At 34.5% G+C, this 15,351-nt stretch overlaps 1 long non-coding RNA gene across 6 annotated transcripts in view; it reads right to left on the bottom strand.

The window, feature by feature from the left end:
- LOC141554735 (uncharacterized) overlaps window positions 1-15,351 on the bottom strand; it is a 983,981-nt gene that overhangs the window by 159,508 nt on the left and 809,122 nt on the right. For 4 of the 6 annotated variants that reach the window (XR_012485934.1, XR_012485933.1, XR_012485929.1 and 1 more), the window contains one exon: window positions 14,113-14,241. The exons of 1 other annotated variant lie outside the window; for it this stretch is intronic. This is a non-coding gene — a long non-coding RNA (uncharacterized LOC141554735). Of the gene's footprint in view, window positions 1-2,015; window positions 8,826-14,112; window positions 14,242-15,351 lie in introns of those variants that run through there. One more of the 6 variants, XR_012485930.1, reaches the window with a different exon arrangement.

Below are 15,351 nucleotides of genomic sequence, written 5' to 3'. Positions count from 1 at the left end.
TATGCTTTGTAACCTAAGATAGCTAAGAGAGGTAGAAAGAGACTTATACCGATAAACTGAATTAGCACAATGAATGTGAATGCTGCACTTGAATACTTACAAATTGGGTCTTAGACACATACTGAGTGTGACATTGGACAGTCATTTGATGCTGTGTGCCTCAGTTTTTCATCCATAAAATGGTCTGCAGAAGGAAATAGCAAACCCACTCCAGTATCATTACCAAGAAAATCCCTAAAGGAGTTGCAACTTCAGATGTGACTGAAATGATTAAACAATTATCACAGAAACATGAATTTTCAGAGACTGGGATTCCACTGTTCTAGGAAGATAACAAAATAAACATTTAACTCCAAAGAGAAATGCAGCTAAGACATTTTGATGCTTTTCAATTCAACTGGATGCAATTCAATTCAATTCAATCTATGACACCTATTTTCTGTCTTGGGTAAGATGCAAATTTAATTATTCTCCTGGTGATTAAGTGAATATACATACATAAACACACACACACACACTCATATATATATATATATGTATATACACATACCAAAATATAAAAATATATATTTATCCATAAATATATATATATATATATATCATTATACTAGAAATTTATAATAAAATTATTCAGGCAAAAAACTTTTATTAAATGCCTACTATGTGCAATCTAATCTTTGACAAACCCAAAGATACCAACATTAGGGATAAAAATTCATTATTCGAAAAAACTGTTGGGAAAATTGGAAATTAATATGGCAGAAATTAGATATGGATCCACACTTAACACCATATACCAAGATAAGATCAAAATGGGTCCATGATTTAGGCATAAAGAGGGAGATAATAAATAGATTAGAGGAACAGAGGATAATCTACCTCTCAGACTTGTGGAGGAGGAAGGAATTTATGACCAGAGGAGAACTAGAGATCATTATTGATCACAAAATAGAAGATTTTGATTACATCAAACTAAAAAGTTTCTGTACAAATAATACTAATGCAAACAAGATTAGAAGGGAAGTAACAAATTGGGAAAATATTTTTAAAAACAAAGGTTCTGACAAAGGTCTCATTTCCAAAATATATAGAGAACTGACCCTAATTTATAAGAAACCGAACCATTCTCCAATTGATAAATGGTCAAAGGATATGAACAGACAATTCTCAGAGGAAGAAATTGAAACTATATCCACTCACATGAAAGAGTGTTCCAAATCACTACTGATCAGAGAAATGCAAATTAAGACAACTCTGAGATACCACTACACACCTGTCAGATTGGCTAAGATGACAGGAACAAATAATGATGAATGTTGGAGGGGATGTGGGAAAACTGGGACACTAATACATTGCTGGTGGAGTTGCGAAAGAATCCAGCCATTCTGGAGAGCAATCTGGAATTATGCCCAAAAAGTTATCAAACTGTGCATACCCTTTGACCCAGCAGCGCTATTACTGGGATTATATCCCAAAGAAATACTAAAGAGCAGAAAGAGACATATATGTGCCAAAATGTTTGTGTCAGCTCTTTTCGTAGTGGCTAGAAACTGGAAGATGAATGGATATCCATCAGTTGGAGAATGGTTGGGTAAATTGTGGTATATGAAGGTTATGGAATATTATTGCTCTGTAAGAAATGACCAGCAGGAGGAATACAGAGAGGCCTGGAGAGACTTAAATCAACTGATGCTGAGTGAAATGAGCAGAACCAGAAGATCACTATACACTTCAACAACAATACTGTATGAGGATATATTCTGATGGAAGTGGAAATCTTCAACATAAAGAAAAGCCAACTCACTTCCAGTTGATCAATGATGGACAGAGGTAGCTACACCCAGAGAAGAAACACTGGGAAGTGAATGTAAATTGTTAGCACTAATATCTGTCTGCCCAGGTTGCATGTACCTTCGGAATCTAATGTTTATTGTGCAACAAGAAAATGATATTCACACACATGTATTGTATCTAGACTATATTGTAACACATGTAAAATGTATGGGATTGCCTGTCATCGGGGGGAGGGAATGGAAGGAGGGGGGGATAATTTGGAAAAATGAATACAAGGGATAATATTATAAATATATATATAATAAAAAATTATTAATTAAAAAAATGCCTACTATGTATTAATAATTGAAAGTTGTTCTCATCTTCCTCACTTTTCCAAAGCCTATCCATCTTTCAGAACTTATGTCATGTTCTGCCCCCAAAATGTGATTTTTTTTTACTTCACCACACCCATAGAAATCTCTATGATTCTTCTTATCCATAAAACTCACTTGTAGGCATATTCCCTAATGATATTATATCACTGATTAAACTTTTAATGAATTTGGAATCTAAGAATGCAGGCTTGAATGCTAGGTCTTCTACTTACTTATTAGCTGGATATATTCTGTACAGGTTACTGAAGCTTTGCTTCACTTCTCCCCAAATGCTGTTCACACAATAGGCACTTGGTAAATAACCACATACATATGAAAGTCAGACTATGACATCCTCCTGATGCTACCACCGAGGGAACACATTCTCTACATTGAGCAGCTTGGTGGCACTTCTAGAGCTTGTCTGCTTTTATCAATTTATTCCAAGTAGCAAATGCCTTTGTCATGCTGCCTAATTTATGATGCCTGGCATATAGAAGAGCTTTAGTTAGTCACAAAAGGACTATTCATTATCATTTGTATTTGGGAACCATTCTTAATTTTGTATTAACCTAATTTCCTCCTCAGATTCCAAGTACATAGTGTCTTCCATTTTCATTATATTTTTTGTATTCACAGTAATATTCAGAAGCATCTCATATATTGGAAAATACAAATGCAAATGACTTGGTCAAGATGCCCATTACCATTTCAAACCCACATCTCTCAATTCAATCAAATAAAAGTAGATATTAAAATAGTAGAGTTTGTACATACTATATAATACATATTATATACTATACTATATATAGTAGCATATATTCTATTATATATCTTATATGGTACTTAGATTTAGGGGCTACAAAGACAAAAAAAAAAACTTAAGCAGTTCTTGCCTTCCAGGAATATATATTTACCAGAGAGATACAAGTAAACAAATCAGTATATTATAAGAATAATTGAGGATATAGAGAGTATTAGTAGCTAGGGGATTCACTAGAGAAGACAGTTGAACTGAGTTTTAATAAACAAAAGAGATTCTTTGCAATAAAGATGGAGAGAAGATACTTTGCAGATTTAGAAAACAACTTAGTGATAGAAAATAGGGTACAAATCATGGAGTAGCTAGTTGGCCAGCTTAGCTGATGGGGATTAGGATGAAAAAAGATTGAAAGAAAAATGGAAAAAAGATTGCAGAAGTCCTCACATGTTATGCCTTAGAGTTTGTATCATATCCTACCATCAGTGGTAGGACATTAAAGATTTTTAGGAAGGGAAATAAAAAGGTCAAACTTATATTGTAGAAAGATGGTTTCAACACTTAATTGGAATGGGCTAGAGAGGGAATATTCAAGGTCTCTTATTTTTAGATTAAAGACTTTCCCTTGTTGAGTCTGTCTTCTGCCCTCCCTGGAATATGGTAAAGATGACATTCAAACAGTCATTTTGTGCCACCTCTGAGACTGAATATTATCTTCATCATGATCCAGTGCAGACAGATTGTTTGAGTTTCAGAATCGAGTGGAAGAGAGATAAGGCTTATTTTGTTTGTCCCTGGTCCTTAGGACCAATGGATCTTGACAAGGTTGTTAAGAGGATCAAATGAAGAATCTTTTAAAAGATCCTCCCAGAATGGCCATTTAAGGAGACATGGAGTCTAACTATTTTCTTGTTTCCCATCAGGATTTACTTCTCTTTATTTTTCTACATCATGTCTCACAGACCTATTCATCCTGGAAGATCATGGATCTCATGAACATTAAAAGTTCTTTCTGCCCTTGTGGCCCATCTCTTAATTTGGAGAGTTCTCCCAAGACCTCTATTTAAAGGAAGTTATCCAGACCAGCCAACTCTTCATTACTTATCAAGATGCATCCTCTGTAGTTTTCTATTATACCTCTGTATGAAATATCTTCACTTTCTCCCCTATCCTACTACACCCTGCTTTTGCCTCCCCTTTATGTGTGTGCACGCTTTAGCTCCTTGAGGATAAGTTTTATTTCCATTTGTTTTTGTATTCCCAGTATTCAACACCTGTGCTTAGCACCTGGCACATAGTAAGTGCTTACTAAATATTTCTTGACTAACTGATATGTAAATTCCTTTGCAAACCTTAAATTGTTAAATAAATGCAAATTGCTATGAATATAACCATTCATATTGTGGGACACTTAACATACTTAACATAATATATGCCTTCATAACAAATAGAAAAGTCTCAAAGTTTAATGGGGTCCCTTGGTGTTAGTGTACCTTTGTGTATCTCTGGAGGCCTTCATGAAGAGTCTGACTATCACTTGCTATAGGTCTTATGGAAAGTATTATATTTTTAAGTAAAGGTTGGACTAAATGCTATTTGGCGTACCAGAAACAATAACAACAAAATATTTGAATCTTCCAGGGCCAGAAACAATCTTGGAGGAAATCTTCTGCAATGTAAAAGGCTCTTGGCCCACATATTTCATTACATAGATGTGAAATATTGGGCAAATAAATTAATATCTTTATATCTCACTTTCTCAAGTGTAAAATGAGTAAATGAAACAGGATGCCTTCATCCTCTCTCTCACCTATACTGCTGGTTCATCCCATTCAGACCTTTTTTTTTTTTTTCCTTAACTTATCTGGAAACTCATCCCACCATTGGTCTACACATTGGAATCTCTTTCCCCATGGACCTTTGATTAGCTGTTTTTTTTCCTAGAACCTTAAATTTAATGAGGAAGTCCCCATCAAAGATTCTTCATCCTTTTCTAGGCTGTATTTCTGACTCTTCTCCATAGGATTCCTTTCCCCATAGACATAAGTATCTTCTCTCCTCCCTTTCTCTTTTCAGTTTCTGTTTATTTCTTGTCTACTTTTAGTAGATCTACAAGGGTAGGGGAGTGTTTTACTTTTTGCTTCTTTTTGTATTCATAGTCCTTCTGACAGTGCCTGAGATTTTGTGAATGATTGTTGATTACGAAATGACCTTTAAAGTTTCATTGGATTTGGGGCTATGATAAACTGTAGAGGTCACTTAGTTAAAAACCCCTTTATATTAAAGAGAAGGAAAGAACAAGTGATTTGACCCCAAGATCACTTAAAGAGCAAAAAATGAAACCAAGATTTAAACATATGTCCTCTGGATCTAAATTAAATACAATAGCTCTAAATATCACTGTTAAATATTGCAATCTAGTGACCCTTGAACTCAAAATCTTGATTGCATCTGAACAAATTATAGGTCAATTAGATGGGGCAAAATGAGGAATATGAGTTCAAATTTTGCTTCAGACTCTTACTAGCTGTGTGATGTTAGGTGAGTCACAAGCTTTTTCTAATTAAGTTTTCTTATCTGGGGATGAAAATGATTAATTATCAATTAATATATCAATATCAATTATTATTAACCTTTATTTTTGTTAAGGGGTTTATAGATAAGTAGATGATAGATATAGATAGAAAGATAATCTCATAAAATTTAAAGAGTTATTTTTAGTACAGCTACTATTATAACCATTATGATTTCCTAGTCTTTTCCAATGCTAGATCCTGCCCTCTGATATTACTTTCCACCTATCCTATCTACATATATTGAACATACATAGTTCTTTGTAAGTTGTCTTCAACATTAGAATGAATTTTCCTTGAATTCAAAAATTGTGTTTTTTACCTTTCTTTTCATTCCAAGAGTGCGGTACAGTGCCTGGCACATAATAAGTGCTTAATCATTGCTCGGTGACTGAATGATTTCCCATGCATCATTAGATTCTACTCAATGACTATTTGTTGAACAGGTTACTATATGTTCTGCCTTATACAAATGCTTCAGAGGAAAAGGCAGATAAGAGACATAATTACTGCCTGCCCTCAGGTCTCTTACAATATAATTGTAACTGTAACAATTACAGAATCAAACAAGATTGATGAATTTAATATAATTAAGGGAGATGAGAAGAATAAATATTTATTTGGTACCTACTCTGTGTCAAGAATTGTGCTAATTTCTATAATCTCATTTAATCCCCACAAAAACTATCACAACATAGTAGATATTATTATTATCCCAATTTTATAATGGGAGAAAATAAGACAAACAGGTTTAATGATTTACTCAGAGTCACATAGCTAGTAAGTATCTGAAGCCAAATTCAAATTCTGCTGTTCCTAACTTCAGGCCCAATGCCAGCTTTGTACTCAGCTCAGTTATGTAGTAAAGGTAGGAAGCTTCCTAGGCAGCCTAAAAGAGAATAGAATCATTAGATTATTAGATTAACTAGATTAATGATTAGATTAGATAATCATTATTTTTTAATCATTAGAAAAGAATCATTATGGGTTGGAATATGAAGAATTGTTCAGATAGGTAAATGGACACAGAATTTCAGGAAAAGGCTCAGCCTCATAAAAGAAAAGAAAAAAAACTGGGAATATGGAAATCAAATGGGGGAAGAAATTAGGAGATTCTTATGACTGTAATGGAGGCTTTGGATAAATTTTTTTAAAAAATTATTTTATCATCACATGGTATATTCCTAAGAATTAACCAGAAACTTGAACTCTTATTGGCTGAGAACCAAGTGGTTTACCTGTTCTGTGACTCAATGTCTTCATCTTCTAACAGAGCATTATCTCATTGGCTCCTACTTAGCTCACAGAGGTATTCTGTATTAATGAGTTTAATGCTTGAGGCATGCTTAGAGCTCTCTGAAAGAGAGGCGCCAATTATTATTACTATAATCATCACTTACCACATGCCTGCTTTACTTGAACCCATTACTCACGCTTTCCTCTCCCAGGAGGGACCCTCTGCATCTCTCAGGGTTCATATGTATACCCTTTAGGGGATGAACTTAGCAAGTTCTAAATTTGGAAATGAACACTTGGAAATGTTTGAGGAATTGGCAAAAAACTCTAAAGCTTGGATTTTTTTTGGAAGATTTGTTCTAGGCAATGGAGAAAGGAAAGAGGGCTTCCCAAATCTCTAGCACAGTAACAAATTTCCCCAAGCACAGAGTCAACTACATTTTCTTGTTTTCTTCACTATTACCCTGGTTTATAATGACAATTCAGATATGGAGTTCACATTTTTCAAGGAAGGAGGACTGCCAAAGCTTTTAATCTTATGCAGATACAATGTTATTCTGATTGCGTTGTGACATGGCTTCTTAAAAACAAATTTAAGGTGGGGAGGAGGGAGAGGGAAAAAAAGTAAGGGAAAAAAAAAGAAAGAAAAAAAAAACAAATATTCACCAACCCATATGGTCAATAATTGCTGTTTAATAGTCCTCCTATTACAAACCTAAGAAGCAGCAGTCAGAATTACCAGTAGAGGATTAATAAACAGGAATGAGTTAATAGTGCATAAAGACCTTCTAGTGGAACAGTGGGGGAGTTGAATATTCTTTTCTTAAGTCAGCTGTAAGTAATTACTACATGGTGTGCTTCTGACTATTACCATAACAGAGCAATTGGACGTGAAGAATGGATAATATTATGGACATGGAGGTATTTTTAGAATGTCAGCACTGAAGCAGGTAACTGGTCTACCACAGCACAAACCTTTAAATAAGTTTAGAAGACTTTTTTTTTTCCTTTTCCCTCTCTTTCTCTATGACATTTAGCCCTGGAAGAATTTTTAAAAGATCAATCTAATAAATTATTTAAAATAACTTTACAAAGAGGAGGCCTGTGATATGTAAATAAGAAAGCAAGGCGAGAAGATGGGTGCGGAAGGAAGCAAAGGCCCAAAAAGCCCAGGTGTACAGAAGCATCCAGCCGCTGTTTCAGTAACTACATAATCACAGGTTCCTTCCTGTCCCTTTGAGAGCACTGCCTTCATCTGCCTGAATGCAGAGCCTGCTTGACTGGCTTTTGCTGGCTGTTCAGGTGAAAGCGAAAATATTCAAATAAGAGCTGTAACTGTGATTGCTGGAGTTGTGGGTTTTCTAAAATTGAGTTAGTCATCCTCAGTGATTTAATGATGCATATCATTTATTTTAAAATATTATTACAGGGGCATTGACTGAGATGCAGCGCCTTCTTCGCAGGACTGTCCATTATGCTATGCAGGGTTTTTCATGGACGGCTACAGGCTGAGATATTGTCTAACGGCACAACATATGTTCTCAGATAAAAACAGCTTGAGACTTTTGATTCAGAGAGTAGTAATTTTGCAAATGCACACAAATATCATTTAAGGAATATTTTGAATTTTTCAGGCTATAGGTCCTTCTTCGGCTTCCTCGCTGCACAGGGCCGATGTTGATTTTTCAATTTGCAGGTTTGTTAAGCATCATGGAATGTTTTGGTTCTCAATCAAGAATATTCTTCCCAAGTGGTTCCAAAGTCCTATGCTTGAAAATAAATGTGTGTCCTCTTTGTCTCCTAGCAGCATGTGTCCCAATGCACAATAGCAGGACAAGACAGAGAAACTCGATACCTTTGATTGTGCCATCCTATATGTTTTTAATCTGCCAGCCTAGTGGGCTGGAAGCTCTCTTCTGTCTGGGAAGCTTTCTCTCTTCTTCAGGAGGTGCTAGTGTTTGGAGTCAGAGGGGTGGGGGGCACATCAGGGAATGGTTAGCAACTGGGACTCAGGTCTTCTACCCAGCAGGGCTCCTTCTCCACGTTTTGAAATGGGAGCAGAACACAAGATAAGCCACTTCAGTGCCAGTGACCTCAGTTTCCCACCTGAGAAAAAGAAGAGATGAAGGCTATGGGTGACATGGTTATGCTTAAAGTGAACTTTGGGTAGTGCTTTGAAATCCTCAGATGAAAGATAGAGGGAAAGTGCCTTGTGGAATTTTTTTCCCCTGAAAATCACATGATTAGGCTGAGTTCCATCCTTTGGCCTATTCTGATTCACCAGGAGACAAATTCCATTGTTGTAGAAAGGTGTTGCAGCTTCACATGACTGAGTGTTCTTAACACACAATAATAAGGCAAGATCAAGTTATATGATATCTTGGATGATACCTCTGTTTAGAGAGGGAAGTTTAACAGAATATAAGGGAGTAGGGGAGGGAGATGCAAGGGAGAAAGGAAATGTGTGCAAAAATATTAAATGTGAAGATAGAAGAATATGTGGAGAGCAGATCCTATTTCTAGAGCATATTTTTTTTTAAAGGAGAATGCCTATGTCTTTATATGAACATTCTTTCCCATAGTACCAAAAAAAGAATGGGGAAAAGCAGGATTGGGCTAATGAATTATAATTTTACTCACATCTAATGCAAAGAAGGATCCCCCAACATGCTAAAATTTGCAGTCTAAGATATCTCAACACTTAGCAGATGTTCTAGTCTTATGTTGCTGATTCCTTAGAATCCCAAGATGTCAAACTACATACTAGTCATTTAAAAATGTACATGTATATATATATATATATATATATATATATATACATATTCATTTTACTTGCATTCTTATACATAGTCCTTCAGGTTTATTCCATCCCCTCCATTACATCACAAATTCCTAGAAGGCAGGATATCTATTTCCAGTGTTTCTCATTTCTCCAAGACAAAAGTGTCTTTAATTCAAAGAACATTTAATAAGCCATAAGCCACAAGCAATGTGATAGGTACTACACACACAAAGGAAAGAAAATAATAAAACTCTTTGACCTCAGGAAGCTTATATTCTATTGGATGAATATATCAAATATGCAAATTAGTAAAAATACAATAAATTTTGAGCAGAGGACACTAATTATTAAAAATTTTCTCAGGTTTGTTAGAATAGAGATTCCTTTCTTATACTGCTGGGATCAGGTGTCTGCTGAGGTCCCTCCTAACTCTTAAAATTCTCTGAGACTAGGAGGAGGAAAGGAGTTTGGGAGATGAGGGAAGTCTTCACAGAGGAAGTGCTACCTGAGATCACCACTGAAAGAAGATATTTTGAGAACTGATAGAAGGCAGCAGAAAAGCATTTCAGGAGAGGAAGATATGTTTTCTATGAATGCTAGAAGGAAGCATATGCAGTTTTGAGTTCAAGAAACAGTTAGTAGGCAAATTTATCCATAATGTAAAGTTTATGAAAGGGGATAGTAAGAAATAATTGTCAAAACGTGCTTAGGAACAGAACATAGAGAACCTTAAATGATTTTGCATTTTATTCTATAAGCAAAGGGAGAACTATTGAAGGAATTTGAGTAAAGCAAGGACCATGCTTTAGATTGACTGTTTGGACAATTTTGTGGAGGATGGTTTGAAGAAAAAAGAGGCGTGGAGTCAGTCAATGAGTCAACAGGTATTACAGAAGTTTATGCTATGTTCTAGGCACTATACTGCTGTAGGGATTCAATAACAGGCAAAAACTAGTCCCTGAACTTGAGGAACTCACATTCTGGGGGTAGGGGTGAAAATATGTAAACAATTCTATATTAATAATATTATATACACACATATATAGGTATGTTTATGCATGAATGCATGTATACATAAGAATGAGATCAGCACTATAGCTCTGTATATTTTTGGTTTGATAGTCTAATATCTCTCCTTTTCTCCATTTTCCTTCATAGAATCCTAAATATTGAGCTAGCTCTGGCAATGCATATATAAACCTCATTATCAATGAGGACTTTGGTAGTATACTGCCAAAGTAAGTAAACTGATCCAAAGCATCCAAAACTTCTCTATTGGCTGTAATTGAGAGTTCCATATATGGATAGTAAGGTGCTGGCTGATGGGGGATCTGTGTTTTCTTGGTGTTAATTATTAAGCCAAAATTAGCATAAGCAAAAGATTGTGTATATGTGTGTTGTTTCTCTCTGTATGTGTGTGTATATGTGTGTGTGTGTGTGTGTGTGTGTGTGTGTGTGTGTGTGTGTGTGTGTGTAGTAATCTCAAAGGGAAGGAATTAACACCTAAAAGAAATAGGGAAGCCCACATGCAGACAGGTTAATGGGCTGAGTGTTAGACTAAGGGATAAAGGGGAGGACAGGGGATATTTCAGGAGTAATGGACATTCAATGAAAAATCACATAGTTGCTTTTTGCAAGAAACAGGAAGTGGCCAGTAAAATTGAATCAAAGTTTGGGGAAATTTTTTTTTAATTGCTGGAAAAGAAGGGTAATAAATAAAGGTAAAGTTTTAAGAGACCTTAAATGCCAAATAGAATATTGTCTACTTGATTCTAGTAGTAATAGGGAATCATTAGAATTTGTGAAGTAAGAGGATAATTTGGCCAAACCAGTATTTAAGGAAAATAATTTTGACAGCTGGGTAGAGAATGGACTAAAATCAGGAAAGACTTGGGGCAGGGACACTGTTTGGATGACTACTCTACTAATCCAGATGAAAAGTGATGAAGGCCTGTCCAAACACAGTGGCTATATGAATAAAAAAAGAGAGAGAAAGAATGTGTGAAAATGTGGAAACTTTTGAGAACTGGAGCAAGATGGACAAGAGAGTTTATATCAGATTAATCCTTTATTCTTCCTCATGTAGAAGAGCACTAAATTTGACACAACATTCTCCAGATTTCATTATATCATAGATCCTTTAAAAGAAATCTGGGTGACATGGATAGAAGAAGTTTCCAGCTTATACTGGAGAAGTGAATAGAAACAGGAGAATAAGAGAACAATGCAGTTTATTTTCTTTTACTATTTTTTTTTTACTTTCAAAAACATGAGTGGAAATAGTGGTTCAAAATTGTTAAGATTTTGGAAAATATCAGGTTATCAGTGGTCAACTTTTTATTTCCTTATTCTCATCTAGCATCCTTGACAGTTAAGTCGAAATTTCCTAGCTGTCCTAATTGAATGATTTTTTAAAAAATTGATGAATGTACTTAATATGCTATTATATATCCCAATCTGAGTGTTTATCTTAAACTACTACTATATTATGTATAGTACTGTCTAGCCTGTGGCTACAGTATTATGTAGCAAAATCAGAGGATTTTAGAACTTCTGCTTAAAATTTCTGCTTAAAAATCTCCACTATAGAGAACCCACACCCTTCGGAAATATTTCATTCCACTTTACTACAGCTGTATTTGTTAGGAAATTTGAGCATTTTTGTTTTTTTTCCTAACATCATGTTTAAATTGTTTTGTCACCCAATTGGTCCTCAAGCTACACTCATTCTTTTCTCTCCTTGAAAAACAACTCACAGTGGTTTTTATATTTTATAGAAGTTATGATAATATTAATAACAGATGGAATTTTTTCAAACATTTATAATATGCTACATATGCATTACAGGGTACCCAAAAATTCTGAGGTTTTTAAACTTCAACAACTTGAAAATGTTATTCCCAATTTATAGATAAGGAAATTAAAGCTCTCAGAGAGTATAGAGGAAAGCCCTATGATGACATTGTTAGTGATTATCAGAGGTAGAATTCAAACTTCAGTCTACTCTAAGTCCAAAGTCATTCTTGTTTATATTCCTACATCATGTTGTTTCCAAATAATTATACAAGCAGCAATAATTATGGCATCCTCTGCATCTGATTTGAGATGACCCACTTAGAATTATAGAAAATCAGAGTGGGAAATGCTCTTTTAAGTTATCTTGTATAATCTGTGTGAGGTTTTAACACTTACTTCTTGGCCCTCCCACTTAAGAACCTTTAGTAATGGAGAATTCACTATGCCTAAACTGGCAGTTCATTCACCTTTTAGATAGCTATAATGATTAGGAATTATTCCCCTTGTGATAAACTGAAAATTCCCCCTAACATTTCTTCTCATGGCTTCTTATTTAGCTGACCTTACTAGGATGTGGTGTAATGGGAGCACAAAGGGTTTTGAGTTCTTTAATATAGGTTCGACTCCTATCATTCTAGAAATAAGAGGGCTTACACCTCTATTTTTTATCCTATCAAGATAATTCTTTTATCAGACATATTTCTGTTTATAGTTGTGGTGGGATGCATGATAAGGCAATGGGTAGAGAGATATACCATAGGCAGAGTGCTAGTGTAAGTGGAAGAAAGTTTTTTCATAGAAGGTGCATGAGCTGGTCGTAACGAAATCGTGGGTACGAGGCTCGTACTCACAGAAAAGCTATTGTAAGGAGTAATGTTTTTATTATAAAGGTGATTGAGTCAATGTGAGTTAGATTAAGGGTAAGGGAAGACCCTATAAATAGGATTGTTGTAGTTATACACACAAACTTTCAGAGGTTTAGGAAAGCTGTCATGAGCCTCTTCTCACTTTCATCCAAGTTTTCTCTTCTTCAGTCTTAATATTAGCTCCTTCAAGTCATCTTCAATATTGGTTGGCCAATATAAATATGAATTAAGAGAGATTTGGGAGAAATTGATAGTAGGATCTTTTAAAAATCAATTCTCACTTATTTTTAATATTGTTAATAGCCTTTAGCTATTAAACTTTTAAGTTTGCAATACGCTTTAATAACTTAAAGCTGAACTATGACTTTTAGGACACACTTTATAGACTAGTAGCTATATAGTTAACCCAATATAGTATACATCATGAAAAATAGAACTTACCTGCTAAAGTTAAAAGAATAATCACCACTTTTTTCATTAAAAATATTATAAACACACCAGGAAAGGAGCAAGCAATGAAATCTTGAATTTCACAAAAGATAAAAAATATTCTGAATATTGAAATATCAAGCTGACAGGGATAATTTGGAGTAAGAAAAGCTCGATACATATCATTGAACCTCTATATCACTTTATGAAAGTATCCAAGGGTAGTAGGTGAGTGTCAATATGGAAAATAGTATAAGGTGATTCATTTAGGAAAAATTAATTTACCTCCACATGTAGGATAACAGGCTCCAAATGTAGGAAATAGGCATAAGAGTCACTTTACAGCAATGATTCTTAAACATTTTTGTATTATAAACTCCTTTGACAGTCTAATGAAGTTTATGTATTTCTACTCAGAATAATGTTTTTAAATGAATAAACTAAAATACATAATATTACAAAGGCAATTGATTGTATTGAAATTTAATTATCAACATAAAATACAAGTTCACAGACTCACATGAAGAATCTCTGGGTAGAATATTTTCTTTAGACTGGACCAAAGTAGAAAAAATGGTAGGTCAAATTCTGTTCCAAATCTCACACCTGGGTAGCTTTTAGAAATTTCTTTCCGCATCATTTGTCTCATCTACAAAACAGGGATAGAGCCATACTTATTTCTTAAGGTTATTATAAAGAACAAATGACATGTTATTTGTAAAAATATTCAGAAAGTTATAAAATGTTATTTATAGAGTATATACAAATTAATAAAATGCTGGACATCATCTGAAATAAATTGGGCACCAAATAGTAAATATCTTTCACACTCTAACAAAACAGTTTAAAATTTGTGTACATTCCTAGTCACTAGCCCCTATGAAAGAAAGAAAGGGGCTGCTGAAAAAATGATCTTATGAAGGAACTTATGCCTCAAGAGATAATGGCAAACAAGGTTTATGCTCTAAATCCATTAAAGTGAAGGAATTTGGGGGATCTATTTGTAGAATCAAGAAAGTGGAAATAATTAAGTTTTGTTTTGTTTTGTTTTTTAATGAAGGATTTCTCTATGAAGGAAGTTCCTTCTCTGGATTCTTCAAAGGGAAATGAACCTAGGTTCTCAAAGACTAAGCCAATGGAAGATCAACTATGATAGGTCTTACCCAGCTAAAAAAGCCTGACCTCTAAGATTGGTGGAGAGGAGGTCTATTATAGAAGACAAATCTAGGTAAACTTGAAAGAATTCAACAATCCAATCCTAAAAAATTAAACCTACAGCTCAAAATGGACTTTGTATCAATAAGTGCAACAATAGGGAAAACCTCTAAAATGATCTGCAGGAGAGGCAAATGTCCATGATACCATATAATTAGCATCTACATTATAGCAGTGACTATTCTTTTTCTCTCTAGAATGAGGTAAATTTATTTTAATGTTCTCTGGAAGAATCCTATCTAATATATACTATCTCATAAGTGGACTTAGGAGATACATTTTATAAAATGGGGAAACCTTTACTGATATAGGGAAATTCTAAGTAACTGGAGTTTGATGCTTCCATTCTGATTCATTTATTCATTCAAAAAGAATTTATTTAATTAAGTAACTGTAACACACTAAGTGTTTGGTTGAGGGAAGATAATTCAAAGACAAATACAATACCAAATGGTTTTGGTGACTGTTGCTTTATAATATAGCTTTAAATCAGGTACACTTAGACCACCTTCCTCTGACTTTTTTTTCATTAGTTCCCTTGCAA

The sequence above is a fragment of the Sminthopsis crassicaudata genome, chromosome 2 (assembly GCF_048593235.1).
Source record: "Sminthopsis crassicaudata isolate SCR6 chromosome 2, ASM4859323v1, whole genome shotgun sequence".
NCBI classification, from domain to species: domain Eukaryota; kingdom Metazoa; phylum Chordata; class Mammalia; order Dasyuromorphia; family Dasyuridae; genus Sminthopsis; species Sminthopsis crassicaudata.
This window is presented reverse-complemented; position numbering and strand designations above follow the sequence as displayed.